Source organism: Procambarus clarkii, chromosome 72 (assembly GCF_040958095.1).
Source record: "Procambarus clarkii isolate CNS0578487 chromosome 72, FALCON_Pclarkii_2.0, whole genome shotgun sequence".
NCBI classification, from domain to species: Eukaryota; Metazoa; Arthropoda; class Malacostraca; order Decapoda; family Cambaridae; genus Procambarus; species Procambarus clarkii.
This window is the reverse complement of record NC_091221.1, coordinates 18398366-18420376: the sequence shown is the minus strand read 5'-3', so window position 1 is coordinate 18420376 and position 22011 is coordinate 18398366.

Sequence of the window (22011 nt, the reverse complement as noted above, 5' to 3'; positions counted from 1 at the left end):
AGGTTTTCAGGACCCTACTGCGTCAAAGAGTGCAGGAATAATAACAACTACGTAATAGAGACTCCAGATAGGCGGCGGAAGACCCAGCTGTGCCACGTCAACCTCCTGAAGCAATATAATGGTACTCCTCCCACTGTCCTGACTAACTATTCTACCTTCACAGAACCCTACATCCACAGTGAGACCATCCCGGCTTCTCCTCCCGAAAGCAATGACAAGGAGTCAGCGCTTTCTAATTCAGAAATCCTTAATGATCTTCCCAAATGCTTTCAGGATAATAATCGTGCTCCTTTGCCCTCTTCTAATTCCACTCTCACCTCGTCAGATAAGCCCTTCATCCTCCATGTCGACGCCAATGGTACCGACGTTGGTGGTGTCGTGATGCAGCAACGAGGCGAGAAGAATACACCTGTCAGCGACTACTGCTACAAGGAACTACGGAACAATTGGCAAGGAGCTACTCTTCCTCATCCTGAAGCTTCAGCACTTCACTCCACACCTGAAAAGTGCTCGGTCCACCATCAATACGGACCACACCACCCTACACCTCCTGCAGCACGCCCACTTCTCATCTCAACGTCTTCTACTATGGGCTTGCTACCTGCAGAAATTCAACCTGGAGACACGCTATACCAAGAGTCTGACAACATCTTAGCCCATGATCTCTCCAGAGTTTATGAAGTAGAAGCTACTCCATCTAATACTCCACCACATAACGACGTACTTCTTCCAGAACCGCAGGCTTCGGGGGAGAGTTGTGACGATAATCTCCTTCAAGAGATTGAGCCTGCTCTTCCCTCCACCATTACGTCGTTAAAGTTATATAAAACTACTATGGAAGAAATGTCCAACAACGACAACAACACCAGCAAGGTTTGCCAGAGCGCAAAATGTTGCAGCCAGGGACACCTGTTCAGACTCAAACCGCCAAACTACCTGTTGATCGCTACCGGCTCCGTTGATTGGTCGCCGGTCTGGCTGCAACTGCACTCGCCCCCCCATACTACTTGATGTCTGGGGTCGCCACGACCTCAGACCTCAGAATATTCTGTGCTTTCGCAGTTCTCACTCCTCCCGGCTAGACGTTAGCGTGTACTGAGAGAGGTGGTAGCTTAAAGCCAATATTCCAGCACCTCCCTTTAATTTTGTGTTGCACTTCTTGTTATTTTATCTTAACGCAACTTTTCATTGTGTCATTTAATTATTCTTATTATTTTGATTGATTGATTTTATTATAAGAATTTGTTTGTCCATTTTTTCATGTTTTGATTTATTTAACGTAATTAAAATTTCATTGTTAAAATTTACTTGTGTTTTGTGTGTCTTCTCCTTACCTTACCACAGACGAAGTTCCAGTTTTTCTATTTTTTTTTATAACTATGTGACGAGGCCATACCCCTAGCCTTAAACAGCCGAACACCAACGCGTTACCGTCACAATATATATATATATATGTCGTACCTAGTAGCCAGAACGCACTTCTCAGCCTACTATGCAATGCCCGATTTGCCTAATAAGCCAAGTTTTCCTGAATTAATATATTTCCTCTATTTTTTTCTGATGAAATGATAAAGCTACCCATTTCATTATGTATGAGGTCAATTTTTTTTATTGGAGTTAAAATTAACGTAGATATATGACCGAACCTAACCAACCCTACCTAACCTAACCTAACCTATCTTTTTAGGTTAGGTTAGGTTAGGTAGGTTAGGTAGTCGAAAAACAATTAATTCATGAAAACGTGGCTTATTACGCAAATCGGGCCTTGCATAGTAGGCAGAGAAGTGCATTCTGGCTACTAGGTACGACATATATATATATATATATATATATATATATATATATATATATATATATATATATATATATATATATATATATATATCCATTCATCTGTACATCTTTCAATCTACTCCACCAGGTACCAATCCATCCATTTATCCATCTACTCCTATCAATCCATCTAGCAAGCTACCCATCTATCAGTCCTTCTATCTCGTTATATCTATCAATCTATCCATCTACCTCGACCTATTAATCAATCTATCAGCCAAACTATTTATCAATCTATCTGTTCAATTTTATATCCATCCATCTATCAAAGAATCTTTCCATTTATCCTTCCATCAACACATCTCGCCATCCATTTTACCACCTATTTATCCATCTATCAATCTTTTAGTGTACCCACACGTCCATTAATTCATCTACACACTCATCTGTCTTTTTATCTACTCCCCTATCTATCTATCAATCTGTCCCTTTATCTATCCGTCTATCCATTTAACTATCTATCTATCTATTTATTTATATAGATACACATCTATCAATTCATCTACACATTTATCCATTCATCTACACATAAAATCGTAAATTTTCTCTCTATCCATTCACACTTTGAATGTCCATCTCTCTTTCCATCAATCCATCTTACCATAAATGTATTTTGTGTCCATCCATCAGTGTAGCCATCTATCAATTTATCTATCCAACTATTTTTGTTTACATCCATTCACCTATCATTCTAACCATCTATATCTCTGTCTATCAATGCATCTATTCATTTTTATCTATATACCTTTCTATACACTTATCCATATTGCTTGCAATCCAACTATCATTCTACCAATCTATTTATGCCCCCACTCATCTTTCTATTCATCTCTCCATTCAATTATCTTTCCAACGATCTATTTGTCAATCCAACCATCTGCCTATTCATCCATTTATCTATCTTCTCATCTGTCTACCCATATATTCATCCATCTATCTATCCACCTACTCATCAGTGTATCCATCTATCCATCCCTCAATCTATCCATCTACCTATCCATCTACCCGTCCACCTATCTATCAATCCATCTATCTGCTGTCCGTCTCTGTCTACCTCTCTGTCTCTTATCTTCAGCTGTGTCAGTCTCTCTCTTTCTCGGTCCCTATCTCTGTCTTTCTTTATGTCTTTATATCTGTCTATCTGTCTATCGACCAGTCAGGCGTAGACAGTCGCAGTGAGAGGGTGTGTTAGCCGGAGCTCCTGAGTGTAGTTATATTATCATAACAATATGGAAGTTATGGTGAAGGAACTGATGAGTCTGGTTGGGGCTCTGAGGACAGAGTTGGACTCTCTACCGGAGGAGGTACGACAGCTGAAACAACAACAAGAGGGAACGAAGGAGGAGACCAGTAGTAAAAAGATCTCGTCTTGGAAAGTTATAAAGGACAGGGGGCCTTAAGAAGACTTTGATAAAGCCGCCCTAAGAACGTCTAATTCATTTGCCGTATTGGAGGATGAGTGCTGTGGTGAGACTGTGGATCACGCAAATGGGAAAGCAACGAAGCGCAGGCCCCTCAGAGAGTAAAGGATGTACCTAAGCAAACTTTAGTTGTGGGAGATTCCCAGATAAGGGATTTGGATAGAACGTTCTGTGCTAGAGATAAGAAGAACAGGTTAAGGGTTTGCTATCCCGGAGCTGGTATTGGTGATATTATAAACAACATGAATGATATTATGGCTGGAAATGGGAACACTCCCGTTATTTGCATTAACGCGGGAGGAAATAATGTTGGTCAAGTTAGGAGTGAGGAACTAATTCAGAGGTATATTACAGCAATTTAATTAGTTAGAAGCAAGGGAGGAATCCCGATCATATGTGGCATTCTTCCAAGAAAAGGAGTGGGAAATGAATGGATGTCGAGGGCAATTGGTGTCAATTGCCGGCTGGAAAGATATTGCAAATCAAATGCAATATCTTTCATAGACAACTGGGAACACTTCTAAGGAAGAAATGAAATGTATGCTCGCGATGGGGTGCATCTATCAAGGGCTGGGGTTGTTGTTGTTGCGAACTCGTTGGAAGTTCGCAACAACGAACTTCCAGCAAGTTAACAAAGCTTAACTTGCATTCACTGGAATGGCGAAGAGTTAGGGGTGACATGATAGAGGTTTACAAGTGGATGAATGGACATAACAAAGGGGATATTAATATGGTATTAAAAGTATCAACACAAGACAGAACACGAAACAATAAGTATAAATTGGATAAGTTTAGATTTAGGAAAGACTTGGGTAAATACTGGTTCAGTAGCAGGGTTGTTGATTTGTGGAACCAATTGCCGCGTAACACAGTGGAGGTGGGGTCCTTCGATTGTTTCAAGCATGGGTTGGACATGTATATGAGTGGGATTGAGTGGTTATAAATAGGAGTTGCCTCGTATGGGCCAATAGGCCTTCTGCAGTTGCCTTTGTTCTTATGTTCTTATCTGTCTGTCTGTCTGTCTGTCTCTCTCTCTCTCTCTCTCTCTCTCTCTCTCTCTCTCTCTCTCTCTCTCTCTCTCTCTCTCTCTCTCTCTCTCTCTCTGATAAACAAAATAATTGTCTATGTGTGGTGGTCAGCAGTGCGAGGAGTTCAGTGGTGTGAACTACAAAAAGAATAGTTACCCCTTACTCTGAAAAAGAACGGAGGAGAGGAGAAACCTTAAATGCACTGGAAAAATTATTGACAACAAGAAATTTCTGTTAATTTTCCTAAGATCAGTAAAAATTGCCCATATTAACTAAATGCTTTTCTTTAAAGTTTTGATAATACATAGCTGTGTAGCTGTCCGACACGGCCAAAAATCGTCGTGGAAGGGTCTGAATGTGGCACTGGCACACTCTTCCTTTTTAAGTCTTGAGACCTCAACTGGCCTATGTTCATCCCGTTCACCAGACCATCCCCTCTGCCAAATTGCGTGAGGCTAGCCCTAACCGTTTGGCCTCCAAATTTTAACAGACGAATGTTCTCTCCTATAGCATGTAATAGAGGGATAACCCGGCGTTGCCCTGGTCTGTCTGTGTGTGTCACTCATCTGTCCATCCATATATCCCGCTATTTATCTCTATTTGTCTATCAATCCATCCATGTGTCTCTCTGTCTAGCTATCCATCTTTCTCTACGTCTATATGTTGGTCAATCTATCCACCAATCTTACCAACTATCAGTCCATCTATATACTTAAAAATCAACCCATTCATTTACCGATCATCTCCTCATCCTGCCATCCATAAAATTATCTTGTTATGGATCTATGAATCCGTCTATCTACCTGTCCATTAATCTATCCATCCTTCCACCCATGCATCTATCCACGTATCTATCCATTTATCTATATGTCTGTCCATCAATCCCTCATTAAATCTTTTTGTCAATCAATCCATATATATCTAAATCTATCTTTAAATCCACCCTTTGTACAGCCATCTGTCATTCAATCTATATATCCATCTAGCTTTTTATATATCTATCCATCTAGCTTTCTATCCACCTATCTATTAATCTATTTATCCATATATTTATATATCTAGTCATCTATCTAAATATGCACCTAATCATCCAACTGCTTTACATCTATCTTTTCATCTTTCTTTTCGTCTCTCCATCCATCTACCTGTCCATGCATTTATTCGTTCATCCATCTACTTATCTGTCTATCCATTTATCTATCAATGCATTTATTCATCCTCCTATCCATCCACCTATATCCGTCCATTTCTCTACTGTCTATGTATCTGCTTCTGACTTTGCTTCTGCCCCTCTCTTTCTCTTTCTATGTCATAAACAGAGGACAGGCAGAGAGAGAGTCTCTTTCTGCCTGTCGATCTCTAGCTGTGTGTCTGAGTTTCTGTTTGTCTCCATCTTTCTCTGTATCTGTCTTTATCTGTTTTTATCTCTCTTTCTCTATCTGTCTGTCTCTTTCTCCTATAAAATATATAATTGTCTTTGTGTGGGTGGTCAGCAGTAAGAGGAGCGCTGTTGTGTGAAATACTAAAAAACTAATAGTTACCCCTTTGTCTGTTAGAAAGCCGTTGTTCGAAACCTTTGATATTGTGTGAAGATCGTCTGTTTTATGGGAGTACGGGCAAATTATTGACAGCAAAAAGTTTCAGTTAATTTTCCCGAAATTAGTGAATAATGCTTCATATTACCATATGAAAATAATTATTTGAAAATATTTAGCTGCATAATTAGCTGACAGAGCCAAAAATCATCTTGGGGGTGTGAATGGGCCACTGGCACGTTATTCCCTTTTACATATTGGTGACACCGACCAGCCTATGTTCATCCCGTTCCCCAGACCATTCCCTCTTACAATTTGTGTAAGGCTAGCCCCATCTGTGTGATCTCTGACTTTCAACAGACTAGCAGACATTATCTCTTATGGTACTGATTATAAAATATAAATATTGAATTTTGTCACATGATACGTGCAGTGTGCTATGTTGCATTGCTATATAATGTTGGAATGCATTCGTGTAACTTTTACCATATTTATCTTTAGCGTTGACGTCTGCTCCAGCGTGGAGGAGGACCTTCGCAGTGTTGTCGTGACCACCTTTGGCTGCCTTGTGAAGGGCTGTCTTGCCTGTCAACAGATACCACAATTGATATTATGCATAAACCATCACGATTCCAATACTTTCTGTAAATTATTGAAATAAGCTGTTCTATTTTTTTTATATACTAGTTACGTGTTCCGACTCTAAATATTTTGTAAAACAGTTTTCACCCTAAATTTAAAAGAGGAAGATCGTAATAATTTTTTAAGAATAGACCATTAAAATATCCGACATCCAACCAGTTCTTATTTGACAATTTATTACTTGTGACGAGAGCGACAGTAGTGCTATTGTCATGTCCGAAACACTGAGTGTATTAGTTACTTGAGGCATACTATATACTTGTCCTACCTAGAGATCCAACATTCTTCTCGTATACCATTTTGTATGTATGGGATTTTCTCCTAATGAATATTATTATTATTATTTTAAATATTAGCATTATTATTATTATTATTATTATTAATATTATTATTATTATTATTATTATTTTAAATATTAACATTGTTATTATTATTATTAATATATACATAAGAAGAGCATTATGCAGGATGCAGCAATAGCTGACCAACCAACAATAGTTGACTTTACAAGGGTGGACCGATAGCTCCAGTCTTGCCATCGTCAGTTAACCAATATAACCTTTATAAGCTTCATATACCATAAACCTTGGCAATAAAATGTTGGCAATACTTGCTCGAGGAAAGAGAAACATTGTTGCCATCACCATACAACCAATATAACCATAAATGGTATGTAACTGATGATATTTGAGAATGGCTGATGGAGGCATGAGGAACATCGTTGTCGTCATCAGTTAACAATGACATTCACAGATACTCTGAACACTACCATTCGTTATCTTACCATGCACGCTTAAGGCATGAACAACACGATGTTACGCCTGATAAATATTATTATAATATATGTTATCTTGCTTCACTAGTTGGCATCTAACTGACTTGAGAAAAGAACAACATTGTGTTATCATTGTCAGATAAACAAGATGATCACTGTGGATATCCTGCATCAACCAAATTGATATATGATCACACAAGTCTCTTTCAACTTGTGGGGCTCCAGACACCCTTGTCTCCACCGGTCCCCCTCCGCAGAAAATAATAAAAAGAAACACAAAAGCAATGCCCCCAACTGACACCTCTGTGATGCCAATGGCACCATAATAAGTCACCTAACCACGTTTAGTGTTTTGTAGGATGTGGCCATGTTGAATTAACATCAACAAGAACATGTTGGCATATACCACATCTACTGCATAACACGTAAGGAAGTCTTCTCTCAGGTGACCCACTACCCACTCTCAGTTTATTATTTCCCAACTCGATTTTATCTTAAAATAAATGTAACTAGCCAGAAATCTGAATTTTCTCTCAAGAATTATCAGATCCGCAGAGGCAAAGAGTGATCATCTTACTCTAAAAGAACTGTAACATCTAATTAACAAAAATATAATAAAACGAAATGTGGATGGTACCTCAATGTTACCCTTCGACTCTCTACCTGAATCTTATCACCACAATAGTGTTAAATGAACAAATTTTTATAAACATCTTCCCTGCAATTAGAGCAGCTCTCACTGAAAATATCCATTACCAATATGTCTTCAGAGTTAACTCTGGGATGCAGCTTCCACTCCCTATATATAGTGATCATGAATGGATAAGTTAATAAGTGCAAGTACGTATATATTCAGTAGCTACAAGAACAAAATGTATGGTTAATACATACGTAATAACAATGTTCTCGGTATTTCTACAGTCTTGGAAGGTGGTTATCCTTAAAGACATTCAAGATAAGAGTTCACAAGATTACAACAGTACACCGAAATATAATAATAATAATGATGACCTTCAACACGTCACTGGGCCTCTACCTGATCTTCCGACTATCCTCAACCAACACTTCTGGCACTTTGCCTAACAGTCACAATGGACTTAACTGGGTGTCCGACTACAGCTTGATATTGATGCCTAAAAGAATACACCAAAGACTCTCACATTCAATCATTGCATGGGACATACACGCTCTCACATGCACTACATGTCATAAATAAATGAGTCACGACAGTCCAGTTGGATTTTATCCACCACTGAAATGGATATGGATCCCTGGTGGTCCTTAATTAAGGTGTGTCGTATATTTCCTTGCTTGTTGTCTTGCTCTTTTGCCTCTCAGTAGGTGTACAGAGTTCTGCAGTCATCCAAAACCTGAATAATACTTTCCTAACAAGAAATGTAAACACAAAAACATATATGAATTAGTGTTGGCTGGAAACCCTCCTCAGATATTCTAGTTGGTGGTATCTGCCACCTCCCCACTGAGCTCATGAATCAACCTTTCCACAGACCAAGACCATTCCATCCAGTGGTAGACCCCAAAGACGCATTTGTCAATTTTAACATGCTGTCCATTCAAAACAGGAATTTTCTCAAATATAAATTATTATGGTTATATTTTAGCATACTGTGCAACTTTAGGTATTAGTTAGGTTAAGATAGGTTTTTAGGTTCTGTTGGCGATTATTTGTATTTGTTATATGTGGGTGAAGCATTTACAGCATTTTAGTTCGAACAAAATTCATTGTTGATGAGGACGGACTACATATATTACTGCCGCTCACTGGGAAAGATCAGTTATAGCCCCGCTCTTGTGCTAGGTGAGTACGACAGGCTCACCATAGCCCACAACCCCTCACCGCCTCAAGTCCATTACATCCAGCGGTCGACCCCACAAACGCATTCATTAATTTTTACATGCTGTTCATTAAAAACGGGAATCTTCTCAAATATAAATTAACATTATAGTATATTAGCATATTGTGCATATATAGGCATAGGTTAGGATAGGTGTTTAGGTTCTGTTAGCAATTATGTGCATTTGTACTACGTGGGTGAAGCATTTACAGCGTTGTTGTTTGAACAGAATTCGTCAGTGAAGCACTTGTTCCGGAAGTGTTCGAACGTCAGCAGTTGTGAGTCGTGTGTAAACCGTTTTTCATTCATAAACTGGGGGTTTGGCCGGTGCATGGAATCACTTTTGGGTCTTTGTTTGGAGGACGGGCTGTAGCCCGTGCTGTTTGGAACTTTTTGTTTTGAGTAGCTGAATGTAAAACAACTTGGGAGAGATGCAGTTTCAAGCGAGCAGGCGAGCCTTACAGAGTGTGAGGAGCATTATTTCATTGGTACTGAGGGCCATTGTGAGTATACCAGTTGAACTGCTAAGTCTTTAGCTCTCGCTTATGGTACATGTCAACAGGTACCATGCTTTACAAGATAATGGTGCAGTTCCGAGGACCCAGACCATTACCTGGACGAAGATATTTCATATTCTTGGTAGCATCACTGGTGTTGCACCGATTGACATAAAAGAAAAGGGCAATAGAGCCCTGCCCCCTATACTCTAGTGATAATGCTCTTCAGAGGCACTCTCTTCCACTTCCACGATACTTGGTAGTGACGGCTGTTTTTGGTCGGTGTATAAGCATCTAGATTACTGACCAACCTATAGTCGACATCATCGAGAGCATCAGCACACAAAACTGCACTAACTGGGGTTGCAGGAAAAAAAACTGAGAATGAAGCTAGCAATCAACAGTGAAACTCACCTTCAACTCTGTTGATCAAGGGACCCTTGTTGAAGACAACTGATTCAGATTCTTTGGTATATTCACACCACTAAGGCAAGTAACGAAGAAGAGAGGTTCATCCACATCGACATGGCTGCAAATATTACCAGTACACCTGGAAGTGTACACTGCTTGCAGGGAAGTGTAGCGTCTGCTCCCTCGACCATCACTACGGGGACTGATAAGCACTCCACAAACCATACATATCGCTGCTTGAACACATCATCATTTCCCCTGACTGTTTGATCAGACAGGAAGATCTGGGTCTTAGGGAAACTTCGACAATCCGTTGAGGTTTCAAATTCTCGATAATGGAAACCCTAATGTTTCAACCTAAGAGTCCAGAAGCAGGAAGAGACCAAAGAGTCCAGAAGCAGGAAGAGACCAAAGAGTCCAGAAGCAGGAAGAGACTAAAGAGTCCAGAAGCAGGAAGAGACCAAAGAGTCCATGTTATATAAAATGGTAGGCTTGCTATGGGGAAACTGGTACTATTAAGGGGTAAGGGTAGTTAGAAATCAGAGTTATCAAATATAGGAGAGCTAAAAGGCCCGGCCCCCAAAATAAACTATCCACAGTAATAATAACTTGCTACTAGACTATGTCAGTCTATGGGTTGATCAATGCACTCCCACACAGGAAGAAGGGATACTCTGTTCTAATTTACTTATTTATTAACCCCTTAACAACCCACCATATACACTCACATCAATAACAATAATAATAATAACTTTACCACATTATCTTACGTTAAAAGCCTTGATCCACTTAGGCAGGATACAAGGTTTACACAGAACACAAGCTAGGGTAAAGTTCTACTGGATAAGCACTGAAGCTGGATGCAGCTTAGGGTAGTGAGACCACGTGGTACCCTAATACAAAACACAACACTTAGGGGTACCCAAAACACTGGCAAATACTACCCCCATGTCTCACCAATCGTTACTACCAGAGTAGGCACACTTAAAACTCCGTACTTAACTTAATGGTACAGGAACTTAAGGTAAGGGAAATAAGTAAGGGGAGAAGGAAGGAGAGTAGGGGTGCAGCCACAGAGTAGGTCTCGTCCCCACGAACGCCAGCCAGAAGAAGAACGCTCCCAGCGACCAGCTTAGGCCTCCCGCATGTGGTGGTGCCGGGAGGAGCCTAATTGATCGTGCAGCTAAGCACATTAAAAATCTTCCCCTATGCAACGTATTGTTACTTTACAAATGATTAAAGTATTAGTAAACATAGTTGGTGCCTATGTTATTATTTAATAATCAACCCCCAGCTCAGTTTTTAAATGCTCTTCGAGAAACAAGAATAGTCTTACGTCTGGCAGGGAAGATACAAACAATTTCAGCTCATGATGCGTTCAACTATACCATAGGAAAGTTTAATAACTCAATTTTGACCTCTGGTTTCCACTGAAGAACCCAGGGTTGTAACACTCCTCCCCCCTTCAGAGAGAAAAAAAAATGTGACTACTAGAATAGTAGTCATTTTTTTTTGTAAGAGTATACAGAGAATAAAAAGGAAAATCTAAGACAAAAAAAAAATCAATCAAAACCAACAATTTCTCTGCAAGAAAAGTACAAAGGAGTTCTCTGAAAAAAACAAAAACACATACACACAAAAAAAAAGGGAAGTAAATAAATTGGACACGGAATATTAAATGTCACAGGAGAACCTAAAAAAAATAACTAAAGCATGACAGTTGGTAAATGGCTTCCTGTGGCCTAGATGAATGTTATCCCGGCAACCTGGACAGAGCGTCGGCCATCACGTTGAGTCGGCCTGGTAGGTGGGTAATGGAAAGATTGAAGTCTTGTAGGTACAACCCCCACCTGAGGATGCGTTTATTCTTCCCCTTCATCTGAGTCAGGAAGACTAGTGGGTTATGGTCCGTGCACACTTCCACTATATTACCTGTGAGGTAAACTTCGAACTTTTTACATGTTAACACTAGCACCAACGCCTCTTTTTCTACCACTGAATAATTGCGTTGCGCCTTGTCGAATTTCACAGAGTAATAATATACTGGGTGTTCCACTTGATCATCCCCAGTTTGCAACAACACTGCACCAGCACCCGAGTCAGACGCGTCGACATGAATTTTAAATGGTCGGTCGAACCTTGGACTAGCAAGCACTGGGGCAGAAGCTAAGATCAAATTTCAAATTTTTAAAGGCCTCTGCACAGTCTGATGACCACTTAAATTTGACGGCCTTCCGCAACAAGTCTGTGAGAGGCGTGGCAACACTGGAAAAGTTCTGACAAAAGCGTCGATAGTACGCACACATACCGATAAATCTTTGAACGTCCTTTTTAGACTTTAGCACCGGATACTCCAGAATGGCACTGATTTTATCTTGCCGAGGTAACACTTTTCCTTGACCCACTTCCTAACCAAGGTATGTCACTGTGCCTTGGCCAAAATGACACTTTTTTGCATTTAAGGTAAGATTTGCCTTTTTCAAGATTGCGAACAACTGGCGTAACCTAGCTAAGTGGTCTGCCCAATTACTGTCAAAGAGCACGATATCATCTAAATACGCCCGACAATTTGGCACATTAGCAAGCAAAGAGTTCATGAGTCTCTGGAACATGGCAGGGGCATTACGCAAGCCGAACAGTAACACTTGATACTCAAAAACCCCCTCGGGTGTCACGAACGCAGTTAGTTGTTTAGCACGTTCAGTGAGTGGGATTTGATAATACCCCCTTGAGAGGTCGAATTTCGAGACATACTTGGCGTTTCCCAGCTCGTCGATGCAGTCCTCGAGGAGGGGCAGCGGGTAGGCATCCACAATGGTCACCTTGTTGAGCTGCCGATAGTCGGTGCATAATCGCCAGGAGCCGTCTGGTTTGGGGACCAAAAGGCAGGGCGAGCACCAAAAGACCTGGCTCGGCCGGATGAGGCCGTGCTGGAGCAAGAAGTTGACCTCCTTCCGTACGATGGCCTTCTTTTCTGGACTCATCCGATAGGGTTGAAGGCGAATGGGGGTGTAGTCCGTCAACTCGACATCATGGCAAATGGCATCAGTCTGGGTCGGGACCTCACCGAACAGACTGGAGAATTCATCAACCAACGACTGCACCTCTTCACGTTGGGCCATCTGCAAATGGGACAGTCCCTCCTCCACAGCATTCACAGAATTAGAATTATTGAGAATGAGATTAGTTGGGTCCCCAGAACAATCATCCCCTCCCTCACTGGAAATGGAAACATTGGTTAGTGCAATGGGCCTGGGGCCCTGGAACTTCTTTAGCCGATTTACATTTACGAGCATTACCTGGTTACGCTTGTCAGATTGCCTCACTTTGTACGTGAGGTCCCCAGTCTTTTCTGTCACGATGTAGGGGCCTTCGTACTTGTGGGACATAGTGTTCCCTAGTCGAGGCTTTAATACCAGGACAGGGTCGCCAGGCTGAAATATCCGCAACTTAGATTTAGCATCGTTACGTTCTTTCACCTTTTCTTGGGCCTTCCCAAGATACTTTAGTGCCGCCGCCTTGCAGTCCTTGAGTCTCTGGTGGTGTTGCGCAAAGAAAGCCGAACCTTCAATAACGTTACGTTCCCTAACAGATTCTCCTGTAACATTTGCAAGGGTCCACGAACTTTATGGCCAAAGACTAACTCAAAAGAAGAGCAACCCAGTGAACTTTGTAATCCCACTCTAGCCGCAAACAAAACATACGGTAAATTCTCATCCCAGAAGGTGTGGGAACTCTTGCACGATGTCTTCAACATCTGCTTCAGAGTTAGATGGAAACGTTCAATTACCCCCTGACTCTGTGGATGGTATGGGCTGGAAACCTTATGAGTTATTCCATAGTCCTTACAAAATTGCTCAAAAATATCAGACTTAAAGTTAGTACCATTCTCAGTTTGCACGACCCGAGGCAGTCCAAAAGTGGAAAAAAATTGCAACATACGAGCAACAACAGTTTTTGCTCGGATGTTCCTTACAGCAAAAGCCTCTGAGTAACGAGTAGTGATGCACATCATCGTGATTAGGTAAATATTTCCAGACTTAGTTCTAGGTAATGGTCCAACACAGTCCATTACCACATGAGAAAATACAATACAATACAATACAATACAATTTTATTTAGGTAAGGTACATACATACAATAAATATTTACAAGGATTGTTTGACTTCTAGGTATAGCTAGTACATACAATGCCTAAAGCCACTATTACGCAAAGCGTTTCGGGCATGATCCTCTGAATGGTTCCTCTGGCATGACAATAGGCCTTAGAGGAGCTTTAGGTGGAGTCTGGTTTGGTTTCCCAACCAGTTGACAAACAATACACGCATTGCAAAATTTTGCCACATCGCTTTTCAGCTTGGGCCTGAAAAAATACTTTAAAATTTTGTGACACGTAATATTAATACCTTGATGTCATCCCATAGGATCATCATGAGCAGCTACCAAAACTCTTTCTCTATAGCAGGTCGGCAACATAACCTGGTGGACTACCTCCCACTCATTTGACAAGGGAGCACTCTGTGGTCTCCATTTTCTCATCAAAATCCGATCATTGTAGTAGTACCCAGTTGCTGCGTCTACAATTTCCTCCATAGAGACGGCGGTCTAGTGACAATCTGCAAGAGTGGGGTCAGCTTTCTGTAACTCACTCAAGGAGGCATCTAGGCCTTGATCAGATGCCATTGGCCGAGGCTCAACAGTGTTCTCCTCCACCTCCCCACTACTCTCGGTAGGTGGCGGTGGCAGGCTCTCCACAATGTCCTCGGCCACGTCATCGAGTCGGGCCATGAATGTGTCCGCGAGGTCCACTTGGTTTTCACCACTCGATAAGTTCCTCGTGTCCTCGGGATTTACCACCTTGGCAAGCACAGGGCTGCCCTTACATTTAAGTCCCATAGACCTGGTCACTGCGCACGCAGGGTACACAACATTATCCTCTGCGGCAGGTGGATCCAGGCAAACCTTAGGGGTAGGCAACATAATAGGCAGTCTGGAGTCCCCTACCCTATCCCATGCTAAATCATTACCAACTATTACATCAACATTAGGGAAAGGTAGGTATGAAGTGACTGCGACTGTACAAACACCCTTGTGGAAATCAGATTCCAGGGTAACCTTATGGAGGGGTACTGCTCGAGTATCACTAGTGACACCCTCAACCAGTACCACCTCTCCAGTGTCGAGAGTGTTGGCACCTTGCAACGCACTCTCTAAAATTAAAGTCTGGATGGCACCGGTGTCTCGGAAGATCACCACGTCCTTCCAGGAAGAACCCTCCGACAAAAGTAGTCTCCCTTTCGATAGGAATGGGGTAAGCAAGTCCAACCACTGTGGGTTGGAGGTCTTACTCTCTAACCCTTCCGAAGGCCTCAAGCCCTCTGTCACAACTAGAGCATTGGGTCTTTTTTCCGTGTACAGTTGCCAACAACGGCTAATAGTGTGGTTTGGACGTTTACAGTGACCACAGAAACGTCGGGGAGAAGAGACATTACTAACAGAACTACCCTTCGGTTCACCCTTAGGTGCCGTGGGGCTAGACACTTTAACAGGGTTAGTTATGTCTGAAACAGAAGGTGCAGTAGGTAAAGGGTTAGAATGAGCTGGTCTGGACTGGCTGTGGGTTTAAGTTTTGCTACTCTGTGGGGTATAATTATTTTTATTGGGCCTTTTGCCCGCCAATTGGTAGTTTTCTGCCATCTTGGCCACATCCCCTATCTTAGAATTTACCTCTATCCTACTTCTAATGTAATGTGAACCATTCTCTGACATAATATCTATAAAATGCTCCATAAAAACTATGTTCCTGAGAGCCTCGTATGTTTCGGCTTTCGCCGAGCGAATCCATTTATCAAACAATCTAATTTGATCATTAACAAATTCAGTGAGCGGTTGGTTGTGAGTAGGCCTAAGGTTGTGATAAGCTTGGCGGTGAGCTTCAGGTGTAATTTCATATGCCCGCAAAATACGTTCCCTGACTTTATCATATTCAAAACACTCGTCGTCAGGCATGTTTATAAAAATATCTTGTGCTTTACCCGTAAGTCTTCCCTGTAGGATTTTCACCCACTCTTCCTTTGGCCAGTTCATGGACATGGCCAATCTCTGAAAATGGTTGAAAAACCTTTCAGGGCCCGATTCGGAAAATTCAGGCAAATTATGCTTTTTCTCATAATGCCTGGGGTTTGAATCCCCGACAGGTGGAGGTCCAGTGGCATTCGCTCTAATTCTAGCCTCCTCGGTTTTGAGTCTTTGCTCCTCTAATTTTATTCTTGCTAACTCTAGAGCTAACTCTCTATCCCTATGAGCTGCACTTTCTGCTTGGCTAGGCTGGCATAAAGGTGTATCACTTTCCAATAGTTCTTGATCAATACAATGTTGTAATATTTCATTCACCAAAGTCCACTTTTTATCCGCGTCATTTAATTCTAGGCCAAATTCCTTGCCTAACAATACTAAATTAGACTTGGTAAGTTTCTTTATCTCTACCACTGAAGGATTCTTTGCCAGTTCCTGCATTTCAGATGCCATCACTAATTAATTTAGCTCCTAGCCAAAGAAAAAATAAAAAAATAAAAATTGGAAAAAACAAAAATTTGCACGGCCTCTAACACAAGGCCACACTTACCTCAATCGTGAAGAGATCCAGCTAGGTGTCCAGTCAGTAAAAATGAATCCTTTGCTAGATGAGCTGAACCCTAGGCTAACACAACCGTTCTGCGTAAAACAAGAATTTTTTGTTTTGGCACTCAAAAATTAATTTTTTTTTTTCAGTTTACTGTTCATCCCGGACAGGCCCCACTTATTATATAAAATGGTGGGCTTGCTATGGGGACACTGGAACTATTAAGGGGTAAGGGTAGTTAGAAATCAGAGTTATCAAATATGGGAGAGCTAAAAGGCCCGGCCCCCAAAATAAACTATCCACAGTAATAATAACTTGCTACTAGACTATGTCAGTCTAAGGGTTGATCAATGCACTCCCACACAGGAAGAAGGGATACTCTGTTCTAATTTACTTATTTATTAACCCCTTAACAACCCACCATATACACTCACACCAATAACAATAATAATAACTTTACCACACTATCTTACGTTAAAAGCCTTGATCCACTTAGGCAGGATACAAGGTTTACACAGAACACAAGCTAGGGTAAAGTTCTACTGGATAAGCACTGAAGCTGGATGCAGCTTAGGGTAGTGAGACCACGTGGTACCCTAATACAAAACACAACACTTAGGGGTACCCAAAAAACTGGCAAATACTACCCCCATGTCTCACCAATCGTTACTACCAGAGTAGGCACACTTAATACACCGTACTTAACTTAATGGTACAGGAACTTAAGGTAAGGGAAATAAGTAAGAGGAGAAGGGAGGAGAGTAGGGGTGCAGCCACAGAGTAGGTTTCGTCCCCACGAACGCCAGCCAGAAGAAGAACGCTCCCAGCGACCAGCTTAGGCCTCCCACATGTGGTGGTGCCGGGAGGAGCCTAATTGATCGTGCAGCTAAGCACATTAAAAATCTTCCCCTATGCAACGTATTGTTACTTTACAAATGATTAAAGTATTAGTAAACATAGTTGGTGCCTATGTTATTATTTAATAATCAACCCCCAGCTCAGTTTTTAAATGCTCTTTGAGAAACAAGAATAGTCGTACGTCTGGCAGGGAAGATACAAACAATTTCAGCTCGTGATGCGTTCAACTATACCATAGGAAAGTTTAATAACTTAATTTTGACCTCTGGTTTCCACTGAAGAACCCAGGGTCGTAACAGTCCAGAAGCAGGAAGAGACCAAAGAGTCCAGAAGCAGGAAGAGACCAAAGAGTCCAGAAGCAGGAAGAGACCAAAGAGTCCAGAAGCAGGAAGAGATCAAAGAGTCCAGAAGCAGGAAGAGACCAAAGAGTCCAGAAGTAGGAAGAGACCAAAGAGTCCAGAAGCAGGAAGTGACCAAAGAATCCAGAAGCAGGAAGAGACCAAAGAGTCCAGAAGCAGGAAGAGACCAAAAAGTCCAGAAGCAGGAAGAGACCAAAGAGTCCAGAAGTAGGAAGAGACCAAAGAGTCCAGAAGCAGGAAGAGACCAAAGAGTCCAGAAACAGGAAGATACCTAAGAGTCCTGGAGCCAGATTCACGAAAGCACTTACGCAAGCACCTAGGAACGTGTACATCTTTCCTCAATCTATGATTTCCAATCAATCTTTGGTTAAATTTATTAAACAGTTTACGAGCATGAAAACTTCCCATTCAACTGTTGTTATTGTTATAAACAGTCTTCTAGTGCTTCGGAGCTCATTAACTGTTTAATAATTGGAAACAAAGCCGCCAAAGATTGAGAAAAGATGTACAGGTTCGTAAGTGCTTTCGTAAGTGCTTTCGTGAATCTGGCCCCAGGAGCAGGAAGAGACCAAAGAGTCCAGAAGCAGGAAGAGACCAAAGAGTCCAGAAGCAGGAAGAGACCAAAGAGTCCAGAAGCAGGAAGAGACCAAAGAGTCCAGAAGCAGGAAGAGACCAAAGAGTCCAGAAGCAGGAAGAGACCAAAGAGTCCAGAAGCAGGAAGAGACCAAAGAGTCCAGAAGCAGGAAGAGACCAAAGAGTCCAGAAGCAGGAAGAGATGAATAAAATGTCTGTTGCCCGCCAGGCTCCAACTGCCAGTCCTCCAGCGACGTCTCACAACCAATCAAGTCTTACAGGGCAGTGGCGCCACTGTCCAACAGCCTAATTCTCGGTGAAGCCACATCCAGGGTCCGCTTCCACCACCAACCCAGCTACAACCTTCACCAGTCACGGCTTGTGAATGATTACAGTACGACTACTGAACTATTTAACCTAACGGGAAGGATTGTGGATCAAACCACAGCAAGATTGCAAAGACGATCAACAGCCTACTGTCTGCAAATGGACTGTCAACCGTCATTGTACTAGGTGACTTGCTTCCTGCAACATTGGCTCCAGCATCTGATGATCCTGTAACAGCAACAACACCACCTTTACTGCCAGGAGAACTGCTCCAGCAGTCGTGGGGTACGGTTGTTCTGTCCGGCCACTGCAGTTGTTCTCGACCCGGCGAGGAGTGAGGACTTGGATGTCGCTGCTGACGTGGCTTGTGTCCGGTGTTCTTGCTGAGGGGCCCTTGGGACCGTGACGGTCTGCAATCACGGGAGGGGAGGGGGGGGTTCTGTGCCCCCTGTTACCAGGCAGACCTCCATTGGCCTGGAGTTCTCTGGGATTGTTCCTACCACGCTGTGGAGGTGGTAATGATTGATATGCTACATGTTCCAGTGGGGTCTGTATGTGGTGTGCAGCTGCTTGCCGGACAGCAGGCAATTGTCAAGTTCAGCTCCCCGGCGATTTTTCAAGGTCTCGTCATGCGCTATGATGGGCGCTCATTCGATCTCCCTGGAGATGGTGGGTCGGTGACCCTCTCGGATCGTTGTGGACCCACGACGTATGTGGCAGTTTTCTTGAGGTTATCTTGAGATGATTTCGGGGCATTAGTGTCCCCGCGGTCCGGTCCTCGACCAGTCCTCCACCCCCAGGAAGCAGCCTGTGACAGCTGACTAACACCCAGGTACCTATTTTACTGCACGGTAACAGGGGCATAGGATGAAAGAAACTCTGCCCATTGTTTCTCGCCGGCCCCCGGGATTGAACCCGTTCGACCAGTGCACGGGATGCCTTTTGAGTTCCATGAGGATCTCCTACGTCAGTACGTTGCCCGGTTTGGGTGGGTCCTACAGGTGAGGATGAATGCCATTCCTACCGGGAGATGGAAGGAGGTCCCGTGTGGGACCCACACTCTCGCCATGCGCCTCCAGAATCCTGTACCATCCTCCATCATGCTGTTGGGGTTCCCGATTCGTGTTTTTCACGCAGGACAACCTTGGACTTGTTTCAGGTGTGGCCTACCAGGTCACCTGGCTGCGGGGTGTGAGGAGTACCTGGGTCACCCCTGTTAACCTCTTCCAGGAGGAGGATTTTCCCCCGCTGTCGGCCCCGGACCTGTCTCCACGTGCTGGACTGTGTGTTTATTCCCTGCCGGTTTCTACCCCGGTGTTGGGTGGTGGAGTGGATGTTGACGTGGGGTTTGGGGCAGCCTAGCCCCCGTCGCCGGCTTCCCCGCCTCCGACGTCCCTGCTCCTGTCGCCCCAGCTCGCCCCGTCTCGGCCGCCCAGGCCTGCTCCGTCCCTGCATGCGGCGTCTCCTGTCCCCGTTGGATGTCCGCAGCGAGAAGTCTCCTGCTGTATGTGGTCCGTTGCCCCCGGCCGTGGAGGCTGCGGTTCTCAGGGGCTGGGCCTTGAAGGCGCGTCCGTCAGAGAGTTCTGCTGTGTTACGAGATGATGGGGGGTGCTCGGATGACCGGCAGCCCGTCTCCAAACGCTCAAGGCAAGTCCTGAGTGTGTCTCCCCTTCGTGGGGTGCCTTGGGTGGAGATGGAAGAGTACGTTGATCTGGCGTCTCCTGTCGAGGTTGGCGGTGCTGTGGGTGGGGGCTCTGTGCTGCGTCCGGTGTCGCCTCCTGTGCCTACTGCTGATGACTCCTTACAGTGGGAGGTTGCTCCTGCCGAACCGGACCTCGTCGTGGTCTTACGGAAGGATGTGTGCCAAGGTGCCTCTGCTCTTGTGCTCGGTGGCGGGGACCCCGACTCATCTGTGTCCTTTGCGGGTTCCCCTAGTTTGCAGCCCAATGTGAAGCCTCGTGAGAAGCCTCATGCGCCGGCCAGTACAAAGCCCTGTGCGGTGCCTGGAGCACCTCCCAGTGCCGATTCTAGTGCGAAGCCCCCTAATGTGGACCTCTTCCCTGTGCTCGCGGCCAACGGGGCGTGGTCCCTCAGTCACGGGTTTTGGACCTCGTTTGGGACGACAGGGTGCGTGAAGGCCCGTGGTGCTCTTCGACTATTTGGGTACCGAGGTTAAAGGGGTTTATTTATGGGGTACCTGATTGGATGCCTAGGCCTTGTGCGTCTCCTGGTAGACTGGTGTCCGAAGACGTTCAGCTGATCTGGGAGGTGTACTGCTTGCGCTTCCCAGCACAGGAGTTTCCGAACAAGTATCGATAGTGCATGTGTTTGATTGTATACTCCATGTCTGTGATTTTGTTACCGTGTCTGTGGTTCTATGTCTGTTTTGTCTACGTGTTCGGTTTCGCCCTGTTGGGCGGTGTGCTTGTGTGTGTGTTCCGTGTGCATTTTTTTTTTGGTTGTGCTGTGCTGTGCTGTGTATGTTTTGTGTTCTGTTGCTTGTGTTGTTTCTAGGGCTGATTGCGTGTATGTGTGTTTGCCGGTTCCTGCGTGTTCCGGTTATGACTTCCTGTTTGTCTTGGCTTTTAGTCCTGCTTGTGTAGCCCTTCAGGCTGGCTTGTGTTACTGGATTTGTATTTATTTTGTGCTATATCATTTCTGAGTCTTTTTCATGTTTCCTGTTGTATGCTTATTTATTTTTCTGTTTTATGTTTCCTTTCTCTGTTGTTCTCATGTTTGTTTGTGCTTTATGGATCACTGTTTGTACTGTTTTGCCTAGCTGTTTTTATGTGTATTTAATGCACTTTATCAATAAAAAGAAAAAAAACACCACCTTTACTTAATATTACAGAACCGTCTCCAGAGCCTACTGCTCCCCAATTTGCTCCTGCAACACAATTTCAACCAACTGATCCTGCAACAACAACAACTAACACCTCCAGTGATTCTGATTTGTCCACGTCAGCAACACGGGTCAACGTATTAAGAGCAGCTGCGACATCATTCTATGTGTCAGCTGCAACTGCAGCATCTGCAGTCTCTTAGAGACGACACCTCTACACCAAATGACGTAGATAAACTTGTTGCAGTAACCGTAGTTGGTATTGCACTTGGATCATCCACATCCACTACAGGTGGATGTGGATTGTGCAGCATCTTGAACGCTCAAGAACTAGTTTGAAGCCTTATAAGACAGAGAATGACACCATGAGCATTCCACCAGATATGCTTCAGCCATAATATGCAACATTCGACAACAGGAGCAGTCAAACAA